At 35.2% G+C, this 10,301-nt stretch overlaps 1 pseudogene; it reads right to left on the bottom strand.

The window, feature by feature from the left end:
• Positions 1–6,890: 6,890 nt before the first annotated feature.
• Positions 6,891–7,322, bottom strand: LOC138174737 (small ribosomal subunit protein eS26 pseudogene; annotated as a pseudogene).
• Between the last annotated feature and the right edge of the window lie 2,979 nt (positions 7,323–10,301).

Here is a 10,301-nt window from a genome sequence, read left to right as displayed (position 1 = left end):
AATCCCCCTAACTCACCAATGGGTTTGAGTTCCTTTGGTTACCTTCAAACTGGTTTAACCCATCTTCTAAGAGAGTTAATCTACATGCTACAGTTTTTTGGAACCATAGGTGGCCACCAAAGGTGAATGAGAAGACTTTGACACCAGAAGTGCTAGTCTTTTTTGAACATCCATACTCCCCAGAAGATATAAACTCATTATGACTACATTGAAAAATAGTTCACAGGTTATTTTCAAAGAGTCATATAAAGAGTCAAATCAGCTGTTTTATCATGCATACAAAGCTGACAAGAAATATCATTTCATGGGATATTCAAATACCTCTTATTATAGTAATTTGCCATAAGCATAAGTAAAATGACCACCCTGAAGTTTATTACAGGTTTGTGCCAATATTTGTAGCAAAGAATAATGTGATAGAGAAATTCTACAAAAAACTCTCTAAGACTCCCCCGCCCACCAAGAAATTAATCCAACATGATGGATTAAACACAAAGGCTGGAATAGTAGAGGGCAGCAAAATAATATGTTGGAAAATACAGTTCAAGATTAAGAAACAGAAGAAGCCAAAGGCTTATACACAGAAGCTTTGACTCTTTATGTCATGAATATTCTCTTCAAGAAGAAAACCAGGAGATTTTGGAAATGGTGTATACCAAGTAAACTAACAAATATGAAATAAAAATTAATTCTATTTTAAGAAGATAGGAAATGAATGATTACCAGTATGAGAATCATTTACTGAATGAGTTGCCAGTTTATACTCTCTCTCTATTCATCTCATTGAATTTTCAAGTAGACTCAGTTGACAATTGGTATTGTATGCAGCATGGGCTCACAGATCATAAGATTTTAGAGCTAGAGTTAGAAGATGTCTCAGGGGCTATTTAGTCCATCCCCTTCATTTGACAGATGAGAAAGCTGAAGACTTCTTCAGAGTTTTGAAACAACTTGCCCAAGGCAGGAACATTGCCCCTTGCATTTTACCATACTACCTCATATTTCCTCTACTTTGAAAAATCTATAGCCTTTCCATTGAAAATCTCACTTGAAGATGTAGGTATTTATTTGCTGTTCTTGACCACAAAGACTTTGGCAGATTAACTGTGAATATTAACAACTCAGCAAGTGTGCCCAAAAAGCATCACATTCAACCATTCCTACTTTCACCTTAATATGCCTGTCTCCAAGATTTGAAATTGCTAGGGAGGGTTCCAGGTCTCCAAAGCGTTTCTTTAATGCACTGAAATGGTCTTTCACCATACATCACTACCCAACCAACTCATGGAACCATTCTACCAATCCCAAAGAAACTTCCAGTTTTTTGTTTTTGTTTTTGCCAAACATGGCATTTTGATATCTCTGCTATGGTTGAAGGCAGCTGAGTAATCCTTTGAAAAATAAAATCTTCTTTACCAAATGCATAATATTAGCTAATAGATATTTTATCCCCTCGTCTTGGGCTGACCACGGGCATAAAATAACCAGAGAATGTCCCTGTGCCCAGTCAACCAAGAGATGACCTTTACAGATTTTTATAAAAATGATAGGTATGGCAGCTCCTGATGAGAGATAATTTTGATAGATAAACATTCAAATTGAAGTAAAGCCAGCATTGCACTTTTCTCTATTAGCTGGCCTTCATACTTGCTGAACTAGATGTTTTAAGAAAGGAGTGACAGCAGAGCCAAATTTCACAGATAACAATGGAGACACCCAAATCCCTGTAACATCCCAAGTATCCAACAAATCTGTAATCCAACAAAGTGTAATTTTTCTCCTTAACACCAGAGTATGTATCCAAAATGTGAAAGCTTTTCATGGGTGCTTTTGCTGAAAGCTTTCTGCATTATCCACAGGGAAGAAATGAGTAATTACTATTGCCAAGGGTCCAGACACAAACAAGAAAAGAGCTAAGCCATTCAAATGATCATTTCCAACATTTGCCACTTTATCTTTTCAAGTTCTACCTAATGTATTATTTTGAAAATGAAAATATCCCTGGAAAATGTAAGCACTATTTTATTACAATTTTGATATGTTAATATTTTTGAAAATAAATCACCTTTGAAATGAATTACAATACATGTAAATTTCACAGCATGAATATGAAATGCACAGATCAGCAAGAGTTAATCTGCTGCAACATTTAACAATCTGCAGAAATCACAGACTCTTTTCTTTATAGTCAATTTTACAAGACACCTTGCCCCAGGCTAGGCCTTGTGGAAGATCTACAGATCAGAATACTTATTACCAAACTGTTTCTTTGTTCTTCACATAGCTGTAGGAAGATAGCAGTTAGGCTGAAAACAACATAATCACCTGGTTAGAGGAACTTACCTGAACTTAATGGCACACACACATAAAAATTATGAAACAAGTAAAATATTTTAGTTAGGATAATTCAGAGAACTGAGTAGTGCTGAGTAGTTGCCTTTTGTACATGAATAATCGAGCCATTGTCTATATTACTGAAATTGTAAAGGTGCCTAGCATATAGGCAAGAGGCAAGGCATTCTTGTCTTCCAGCTAAAGGCACAATCTAAATTTTAGACTTAGATAGTGGTAGCTAGCTGTAGTCATTAAGTGTAAGTTTAGAATGTCATTAGCTGAAATGTACCAGTTATGATAGAGGTGGGTCATTTCTACTCTCCTGTCAGCCCCACTAGCTTTCTTTCTTTAGATTTCTCTTTTTCTTTTCTCTTGTTTTCTCCTTGTTCTGTTTGCTTTTTAAAGGAAAAAAAATATCCATTTTCCCCTTGCCCTAGAAGTAAGTAAGCCAGCCAGTGCTCTAATCTCAGTTGATATAAGAGAAATCCCATTTGTATTCTGTGGCTTATTTTCTTTTCTTGGGGTGGTTAAGAAATGACTTAGGCTAGAGGCAAGAACAAAAAAAAATTATAAGATCTCTGTTTCTTGACTGGAATGAAGAATTAACTACTCATACTCAAGCAGTACTGGAAAAAGATAGCCTCTTCTGTCAGTATTGGTTCTAATCCACAGCACCAGACTAGTTGTACTTTTTATCCTATACAAATGTGAAGTCTGTGTTATGTTCTTCACTATGTAAGGTGAGTAACTGCAAATATGCACAATAAAATCCTATTGTGATTGTTGCCCTGTAAGTTAGAAACAGACACTAGAGAAATATAAAAAATGAAGCTGTTTCTTATTTTTATATACCAAGAAAAGATAAGAAGTGGTTTACAAGACAGCTTTATGATATATACTAGCTGATCAGCCATCTCCAAAAACAAGCAAAAAAAAAAATCGTATATTGGGCTGAAAAATCAGTTTGAAGATATCTATATAGACACATCAAAGAAATCACTGTTACATAGAAAATACAACTACACATAACCTCACATATGTCTTATTGATGCCATTTGATCTTTGACACATCATTGTAATGGAACAAACCAAAAGGTCTCCAAATAGAACGCTAGGATGTTAGAGTCAGAAATAAAAAAAATAAAAAGGTATGATAGTTTTCACCACTAAGATTAATTCTTTAATTTGATGATGGCAAGATAATTAAATACCAGCAACATTTAATTTTGAGAGCCTATGTTATAGTGAATAGAGGGCTGGATTTTTAGTCAGGATTACTAGGGTTCAAGTTATACCTCTGATATATATTAGCTTTCACACCCCAGGAACTCACTTAATTTCTCAGTGCCCAAAAGCAATAACACGAGGCAAGTTAATGATAGATGAATTGTGATCTATATCAGTAGAAGGAATTTCCTTACTGAGGATTCCCTACAGTAATAAAATCCATATAAAAATAATTCAATTGAAGTGTAATGAATATATAGGGTTATTATAAACTCTGAATATTTAATTTTCTTTTCACAAATGGATTACTACCAACCAAAATTTAAAAAGATTTACATATTTCTGTAGAAAAGGTGTTTGTTTTCATTTTTCTCAGCTAGTATATTAGTGATAAAAATTGCAGAGTAATTTTCATTTATTTATTTATTTTTAGTTTTCAGCACTCACTTTTATAAGATTCTGAGCTCTAAATTTTCCAGCCTCCCTTTCCTCCTCCCTCTTCCCAAAGATGGTATGCAAGGCTATTCAAGTATGATCATATTAAACATATTTCCACATTAGTCATGTTGTGAAAGAAGAATCAGAACAAAAGGAAAAAAAAAACCATGAGAAAGAAAAAAAACAACAGAAAGAGAAAAATAGTATGCTTCAATCTGCATTTAGACTCTATAATTCTTTCTCTGGATGAGCATGGAATTTTCCATCGTGTGTATTCTGGAATTGTCTTAGATCACTGCACTGCTCAGAAGAGTGAAATCTTAAGAGTTGGTCATTGCATAACTATGTAAAATGTTCTCCTGGTTCTGGTCACTTTACTCATCATTAATTCATGCAACTCTTTCCAAGATTTTCAGAAGTCAGCCTGCTCACTATTTCTTAGGGAACAATAGTATTATGTTACATTCATATGCCTCAACTTGTTCAGCCAGTCCCCAGTTAATGGGCATCCATCCCCTCAATTTCCAATTCTTGGCCATCCTGCTATATATATTTTTGTACATGTGGGTCCTTTTACCTTTGTTATAATCTTGAAGAGTAATTTTAAAAAGACATTAAATACATATCAATGCTTACATGCCTAAGAGAATTCCTAATAAAGGAATGCATTGTTGGATATTAGGATATAGATATATTCAATTCAGAGGGTTTATGACCCTTAGTTTTACTAGTTACTTTCATTAAAAAATCTCTACCCCTTTATAAATTCACAGAGACTCATTCAGAATGCTTTGTGTCATAAAAACCCTAGTTGAGATATGATTTTTTTTAATCTTCTATAGGACTTCTCACAGGTCACAGGTTGTTTTACATTCCTACATAAAGTTTAATTACTCAACAATTAGCTGATATACCATTTCCAACTTTCCAGACTATTTTAAAGTGCCAGACTCTAACAAAAGATGTGTTCTTCTACCACATCTCTAAAGTTCTTTTCTGCAATTTCATGCATGAATAATGTTTCATTGAAAACAAACAGGCTGAAAAACAGTTCCAAATTTTTCTCTTCATTTGAAGTTAAGAACCATTTTCAAGTAGCATAGGGTTTCAATATTTGGCAAAATTGCCTACTGACCCTTCTAATAACATCATTTCTTTAGCATATCCCCAGATGGTCTCCACATTTCCTTTACAGTTTTGGGAGATAGGTACCTATTCGGTAAACCCAAAAGTTTAGGTGTGAGTGAGAGACAATGAAACACAACAGCTTATAATCCAGATGCTTCATATGTTTGAGCACATTGAGGGGTTTTACTTATAGACAGTGCTTTAATTGAACATATATGAGCATATTTCTTTCTTCTAGATGTGCCCTGCTACATGATGTAGAAGTATTAGCAATATCTACAGGCCTTCTCCTATTTTTACTTTCAGACTCATATTTTAATTCAATTCAAGGATATCAAAAAGTCTTTTGTACCTACTCCATCCTCAAAAGGGGAGAGAAATGAATATTCAAAGAGTTTTTCCTAGCAAAGATAGGTATAAATTAAAACAGGAATGTGCATGTAATGTTGAAAGGAAAGCATTCACAGCTGCATTATTTACATAAACTTGTGTCAAGATAGATCACCTTCAATCTAGGTCATAAGATACACATTGCAATGACCAAATCAAGCCTATCCATTCCTTCACATAAGAGACATGGGTGTGGCAAATCTAATGCAGAGATTTCCTCCTATTGTGCTAGTCCAGGCATACAACATCCCAGAATCATAGAGCCCTACAAGATGTGTGGCCACAACATACTGCATTTCCCAGGCCCCTTCCAGCAGCCAAGGAAGTAGCATCTTGACAAATCAATGATGTTATCCTCTACTAGTATCTCCCAAAAGTTGGCCAAATCCAGGGATCTCAGGGATAGTAGACTGGCCACTTATAAAATCTGATTGATTTATAATACAAACACACAAAAATTTTAATACTCAGATTAATAACTTTACTGATGATGATGATGATCCATGACCCTCTACTGACATATGTTAGAACCTCTATCCATGCATTCTCATCTTTTGCAATTCTCATCACATTTGCCCATAAATTCACTTCAGGGATCTACCCAAGCATTGGGAGGGGAGTGGGGGAAGAGTGTCTCCCATGGTTTCCCTCTTCAAGTAGTATGGCCACACCAAAAATAAAAGAATAACTAACTACATCTCCTTTTCTTTACTTAGAGTGAAATTAAACAAAAGACTTTTATTTTACATAGTAATAGAGACTTAAGGAAATGGTGTGCATAATGCAGCTCTATACACACTAAGTACAATTGTAATGGTCTTCTCTCTGTATCTGTCAATTAAGTTAAAACCTGAGAAACATTTGTTTGCAAATTTGCATGCAAAACAATACAGACTTATTTTTCCCTAAGTATTATTTTAGTCTTAATTCATCTACCTAAGGTTAGAAATATTTTAAGGGGTATTTTTCTAAACTAGAATGGGGAGATTTTATGGTATGTCATAACAAATGGAACAATGATAAGTTACTATCAGTACCCTTCATTCAATGATCACAGCACCATAAGAGCAATCCTACTGTAAAATTACTTTTTAACTGAAATCATTAAATCTGATAATATAATAATTTATTAAATTCTTTGAAACTCCAAAGGCAATTTTATAGGGTGAATGCATTACTGTTATCTTGAGAGAGGGGTCATGAAAAATCACAAAGAATATATAAAAATAATTTCACAATAAAGAGACAATTATATGTATCCACACTTGCCTTCCTTATTGTAAAACAAAGTATTTAAATGTAGCAACTGAATTCCAGTGAATTAAAAAGCAACTGCTACATGAGATGAAGAGACAATTTCGATGTAATTTTTTTTTTAAGATAGACCAACCATTTTATTTTCCTCTAATCGGTTCAGGAATGTTGATGGATAGATAGCTCTTTACATGGGCTTTGGAGGTGGTCTGGGGGCAGCACCTGTGGGTCTGAAGCGGGGCAGGGGCATCCAATCCTTGTGGGCCTCCCGGGAGCGGTTCCTCACTACCTTGTTGTGGATCCCGCAGCTCACACAGTAATGCAGTTTCACGTACAGCTTGGGCAGCACATAGGAGTCAAAGACGCTGGCCTCGGAGATGTCCCTCACAGCGGCGGCCTCCATGATGTTGCTGATGACGAACTTCTTGATGGCCTTGTCCTTGGGCACGCAGCGGGCGCAGTTGCTTCAGCTGATGGGCTGCACGTGGCCGCGGCCCTTCTTGGCGTGCCCGTTGTTCCTCCTCTTCTTGGTCATCTTGGAGGCCAGGAATCGAAAAAGGATGTAATCATTTTTAAAAGATTAATTTGAAAGAATATTGCCCTAAAAGAATAAATGTTTGTGTTGATTAAGAAAATTATCTTAGTATTAATGAATGTTCAAAATAGACTTTTTTTTGTACTATTAATTTTGCATCCCTAGTTAGAAACAGTAAAAACAGACTAAGTCAGTTGTGTGTGGGGCACAGGGACACCAAAAATCCCTTCCCCTAAAAAAGATTAAAAGTCAGAGGTGTCTTGAGGAAAGAACAGGAAATTTTATTCAATTCTCCTGAGAAGAGGGCATCCCTTCCACCTGTACAAACCAGCAGAATGAGGCCTGTTACAGAAGATAGAACAAGAATTTATACCCAAATGCAGTTAAGCCCCCGCCCACCACTGTCCCTTCTCTCATTGTCTGGGAGTTGGGTTTACAATCTGAGCGCAAAATCTCCTCCAATGATAAGGAAGAAAGAAATCTGACACTATCTTTCAGTGTCTGGGAGGCAGGCTTACAAAGAACAAGGAAATAGGGGATAGCCAATCCAAACATACCTATCCATATTCAGCAAACACCAAAGTGAAGAAGGGGCAAGGGCTCTAAAAGATTCCTAAAATTCCTGAAGGACTTAAGGTTGATTGACAGCAAGGGAAGGAGGAAAGGGTCCTAGGTTGTGGAATTTCTTAGGAAACCCAGGACTCAGGTCGGTCCATTATTACAAAAGTCTGTCTCTGGTTTCAAGATAGTTTCTCTCTCTTCACAAAGGGTGCACCCCACTCAGTTGTATGTTATAAATATATAATAAAATATTTATTAATAATTAATTATACTAAAAAGAATTAATTATAATAATATAATAAATGTAGATATATTAAATGTATATCGATATATATTTCAAAGAAAACACTGGACCTGGCTTCAGGAGACCTGGGTTTAAATCCTGTCTTTTGCTATTTATTTCCTGTATAACCTTTTGCAAATAATTTACCTACTTGGATACCAACTTCTCATCTGTCATCATCGGCATTTCAATACTCAGTTTTACTCTCCAAAAAGTTTAGGAGGTGAAAACAAGAACTACCATCTTATACTAATTCTAGTCTACAAGAAGGAATTGATTATTAAATTACACTGAGATTCTTAAGAAGTAGTTAATCATTCCATTTTAGAATTTATGATAAGGAGAGGAAATCTAAGCACAGATTAATATCCAAAGTAGATTTTGAAAGAGCAGAGGCATGAGACTTCAGAGAAGCCTAGGTAAGATTCTGTAGCTGAAAATTCTATAGGGAAACTCTGCCTAAGAGCAATAGGCAACTCCAAAGAAAAAAAATAATGTAAACCAAAGAAAAAGAATTCTTTCATGGAAGAAAATGAAACGACTAAAGAAACTGATATAGATGCACAGTGAATTCATCAATCAACTAAGAAATAGATATGTGTATATGCATATGTATGTATGCATGTGTACATCAGTAATATGTCAGGGAACTGAAGTGGAATATAAAGGAGTAGTGGGAACATAGTCCTGTAAGAAAAGTACCAAGAACCAAGGTTCAAAAGCAAACAAAGCTAGCCATAAAAGCTAAGATAGGAAAAGGGTGATTTTTAATAATGTTGGGAGCAATAGATCAAATAAGAGGTATAACTGCTGAAGTACATGAAGAAGTAGATACTAACAGATGATCCAGGGATGGTACTCACTTCCAATTGTATCTATTTTTTATCACAAGGAAAATGAATTTTGGACTAAAAAAATTAGAATGAAAATGGCTAACAGGTAACCTCTGAAATAGTGATGTCGCTACTAGTTATTTCAGAAATATGGAAAGGATCCATATATGTACAAATATTCATAGCAGCAGTTTTGTTGTAGTAGAATTGAAAACAAAGTAGATAGCCATTCATTTGGGAATGGCTGAACAAACCAAAATATATGAAAGCAATGGAGTATTATGACAGGCTAAAAACTGAAAAATATAATTGATTCAGAGAGGAAGATTTATCTGAATGGAAGTAGCATGAAGCAAGCAGAACCAGCAGAACAATTACACAATCACTCCATAATGGAAAGGGGAAAAAAAAAACAAAACTTCAGATTCCTGATCAGCACAGTGACCCATCAGGTCTAAGTTCATAAAAACAAATTTAAAAAAATATTTAAATGGCTAACAGTGAGATGAAACCAAAGATAACTATAGAGAAGGCAAAGTAGAATTGAGCTATTGTTAATTAGTTCAAGTCAGCAGATAGCTAGCTAAATCTTAGATACTGAAAACAATCCATAATTATGGCTCCTCGAGTCACTGTTACAAATTGGTGAAGATAGCAAATGTTCTAATTAAGAGAGAGGGGGGGGTGAGGGAGTCTTAAACCAAAGAGCATCACTTCACTTTCTGATAATTTGGAACTACATTACTAAATAGATAGTATAGAAAGGGAAATGGGGAACAACAAGAAAAAACCTAGTCTCATTAATAGAAGGAACTCTGAATTTGAAGCCAGCAGACTGAGGTTCAGATGCAAGTCTGTCTCTTACTATTTGTATAACATTGTACAAGTCATTTCTCATCCCTGGTTTTCAGTTTACTCATCTATAAAATGAAGGAGCTCCACTAGGTGACTTCTTAAAGAAGTTTGATTTATAAATTCTTTGGTTCCTAAGAATAAATAATATAATACAGACTTTATTTCCTTTTTACATAGTTACTAGACAAGTCGATCAGAAGGATGCTACAGGTATAATAAACCTGGTACCTAGCAACTCATTTGACAAAAAGCTCCTATACCAGGCTTGTGGACAAGATGAAGAAATAGCAACTATATCTGACAGGTCTTGTTGATACGAAGCTGTCAGTGAACCATTCAGTCTATAACCATACTCATTTTATGCTGAGGTTGAGGATGAATGGATGAATAACAATGAAAAATCTCACCTGTCAAATGGAAGCATTGTTATAACAAGATAGATTTAGAACTGATTGAATGACCT

The sequence above is a fragment of the Petaurus breviceps genome, unplaced genomic scaffold (genome assembly GCF_028583685.1).
Source record: "Petaurus breviceps papuanus isolate PSGF00001 unplaced genomic scaffold, PetGlider_PUasm1.0 76, whole genome shotgun sequence".
Classification (NCBI taxonomy): domain Eukaryota; kingdom Metazoa; phylum Chordata; class Mammalia; order Diprotodontia; family Petauridae; genus Petaurus; species Petaurus breviceps.
Note: the sequence above shows the minus strand (reverse complement) of the source record. Positions and strands in the feature narration are given on the sequence as shown.